This window comes from Uloborus diversus, chromosome 4, assembly GCF_026930045.1.
Source record: "Uloborus diversus isolate 005 chromosome 4, Udiv.v.3.1, whole genome shotgun sequence".
NCBI classification, from domain to species: domain Eukaryota; kingdom Metazoa; phylum Arthropoda; class Arachnida; order Araneae; family Uloboridae; genus Uloborus; species Uloborus diversus.
The window spans coordinates 17,054,531-17,058,299 of record NC_072734.1 but is presented as its reverse complement, the minus strand read 5'-3'; positions in this window follow the sequence as shown (position 1 = coordinate 17,058,299).

The following is a 3,769-nucleotide window of genomic DNA, read 5'->3' as shown; positions in this document are numbered from 1 at the left end:
AAAGAAAACGTAACTAAACTTTCACGATGTTGCTACCCCCAAAAGTAGGATCAAGGGAAAATTTTAAATCTTTTTCAAAGCTTTTCTTGAATTAGCAAATTATCTGTTAATTCTTACTCTTATTCACCAAATTCCAAGCCACGCTTACTCTTTTGAACACTAGGTGGCAGGGCTGCACGGGGTCACTCAAATTTTCCGGCGGAAGTCTTATTTGTATTGCTTCTTACGACGAATTGCTCTGTTAACGTATCTGTAATTTGATCGATTTTTTAAAATTAATCATGAATTTCAAAGGCGCAAAATTTTCGTAAAAAGAGGGGATGTTGTTCTGCTTTCGGGTACAGCATGAGGACAGGAGCAAATAAGATGTCAGAAATAAAGATGTTCAAATTTCTAAAGGTCCAGATCGTCGAATCAAAGCCAATGCTTTAAAGCGAAAGGATTGAATCTTAATGAATATTATGTAGTAAACACACTTTGTGCGAGGTATTTACGAGCTGGAAACATTCACCTTAATTTCATCAGCTTTGTATTTTTACTGTAATGTGTGAAGATCTATATTGATCTATATTAAATTGATTATTAGAAAAACTCAACCTGAACAATTTTTTATTTGCTTCCTGCAAAGCTGAAAGTTTCCAGTGTTTTGACGGGTTTCAAACAGTTTGATTTGTGTGATTAAAATAAAGAACCACTATTCATTACCTCATGAGAAAAAAACTTCCCATAGCTCGAACTATCAATAACTCGAACCATTTAGCCCATCTCTTTTGGGACTTCGATTTATTGACGGTACTTTAATATTAGGCGCTCTAATTGTAAACAAATTTAGATATTCGACAATCGGTAAACAAACACATTAATTAAAGTTATAGTATAGTATCATAGTAAAGCTATTGGTATTACATTCAAAGCAATTTTAACGCAGGAGAAAGCACTCGGAGATTAAATTTAAATTTTGTTATCTTTCAATTTTTTTTATGCCTATCAATCTTGCTACAGAAGCAAGTTGATTAAACAAAAAAAAAGTGATGAACAAATATGTAATAAAATATATTAAATATCAAACCTGAAAATTAGGTAGCAACTGTAATAAGTGTGTGTGAACTGAAAAGCTACAACAGGAGAATTGATTGAATATGACACCAAAACTCCCTGTCATAGCCATTGTGTGTGAACACAGTGCAGAAAAGCTTCCATCTTTGAAAAAATAGCTTCAACTTAAGAATAGGAATTACAATTCACAACGTACTTGCAATCCAGTAGATTTGTGATTCTTGAAAGCAGACTTTGTATCAACTTTATTTCTGTTTAGGAGGTATTCATAAATGCTTATCAATGAAATCGCGGTAATGATCGACAAACGAAGACTCGTTTTTTTTTTTTTTCTTATTTCTGTATTTAAAGGATCAGGAAAATCAGATCCGTTGATCGACAATTTTTGAGAATAGCAAAGCCTATTATACTCATTTCATGCATTAAAATACGCAAAAGACATGATTCTACCTAGAACTGAAAGAAAACAAAATTGCCTGAACAGTGTAAACATCAATCGTTAGCAATAGATTCGCCATCCATCTACTAAAGGATCGGTAAGGTCACAGCCATTGAAAGATAATTTTTACAATAACTAAGTTTGTCTTTCTTATTTAATGCATTGAAATACGCAGAAGACATTATTCTGCTTTTTAAAGAAGCACAACAAAATCGCTTTCGCTATGAACACCTATCTCTAGCAATGGAGATTGGCGCTTAACCGGAAATAAGACTCGCTACTTCCGGTCTATGTCAGTGGTTTGTTTGTTTATTTAGGATATTTGGTGAATTAAGCGAAACAAACAAAAAACGAAGGAAAAGAAAAACATATCTCCGAGCGATGGAAGTTCCCTCCCTCTCCTTCTACGTCATCTCACGTCGACCCGAGTCTTGGCAATAATGGTTGCCGAAAAGGAGCCAAAATTTTATTCTTTTACTAAATAAAAGTAAAGAATTGTTTTGTTTAATTATGTATATATTCAGCAGACCGACAACGTGATGTGGTTAAAAACCGGTCATTTGATAACGAAAAGCAAATGGGTTATTTTTAAATATTTTTTAAAGCTTGCGAGCTTCCTCGTAGACTCCAATGCTAAGACCATCTCCTAAGCCTAACGAGGGGAACATTGGCGAGATTCGAATGTTACACTCTACCCCCATCCCTCTCCAGGGTTACTATACAGCTCAATGGCTCCGCCTTTCTTCAAACTCTGATAACGATGTTTCCCGAGGGCCCAGGGAATCGAGTCCCCATCGAGAAGTGGTTGAATGCGTCCCTTTTGCTAATTCCAGCGTTTCACTGAGGCATTTCGCAATTTTTAATTTTATCGGTCTGTATTTTGTTATTGTGAATGCCATTCATTAATAAAATGAAAAAATAAAATAAAAGCGATTTTTTGGCTATTTTGAAACGAAAAGCATTTATACATGTTTTTTATTTATGAGATAAATGTTAAATCATAGTGCGTTTGACTATATGTGAGCAAAAATTTTAAATTTATCTAAACTTGTCACGTTTGCTATATTGTAGAGTTTGGTCTGAAGTTACCGGTTTAAGGCTCTTCTATACCCTCCATCTTGGTTTTCGACGCTAATGCTTTCTCTACGGGAAAATCTGCTACCTATTCAAAGCATAACTCGAGAAATTACTGGTATATTTTCATGAGGTTTGTTTTAAACGATGGCTATGGCACAGAACTAGAAATGCGCTTCTTTATTTTTTCTGTGGTTGTTTTGAAATTTTTTAAATAACATTTTAAAACTTTAAACGACTATTTTCACACGTTTGAAAAATGATATGGAAAAACTGAAAAAGGAGCGCAAGAGATTGAACATTTCTCTTTAAAAACATATTTTAAGTTTATTTCTGCGACAATTTGTTCTATTGATATTCTCCACGTAGTAAAGCCTTGTTTTCGAAAAACTGCGAAAAACACGCCTTTCACCAGACCACACCCATTTCCTCCCACTTTGAGCTTTGAGAGACCACTTTCTCTTCTCCCCCCAGAGGGTCTTCAGGGTCTTGTCTACTGCTTCTCCGTTCCTCCGCTCCGCCTCAATGACAGGCAATAAATTACTGACTAATGACCATTCATTCTTTGTCGTTTTGTGTGTTGGTCTTGTATCTCTGTGACATCGACGAAATTCGCTCTAAAAAGAACAGTTTTTTTCTTCTTTCGAGTTCTATGCGATAAGTTTTTGAAATTATTTAGGTGATATATTTTTCAATGCTGTTTTAATATAAGTACCCCCCGTTTAAATGTAGAAGTTATTTTGTTTGAAAAATCAGTGAAAATTACCGCATTTTATAATGGGAAAAAAATCGAAATGCCATTTTTATTTATGTATTTCTTTATTAAATTATTAATTTTAAAAAAATACCGCCAAGTACAGTGATTGCGATTTATATCTCGATGTGAAATTTGCAAAAATATAAACCAATTCACATAAAATACACTAGCCACATTAGGAGGTATAATCTGTCCTTTGCAACAGATATAAATGGGATATAATGTACCGGACACATGTTATGTTAACAAACACAAATAAACAATGAGCATTTCAATAAAAAGATGTGTTTATGGATCATTCATACATACAAAGATACTCCAATTTGTATCTCATCAATTCATTGTTTTATAAAGCATTGAATACTGCACATACAAAGCAAACAAGGATCATATAAGGGTGGCCTGAAAGTGTTTTCTTTTTTCCTATAAATTTCAACAAAATA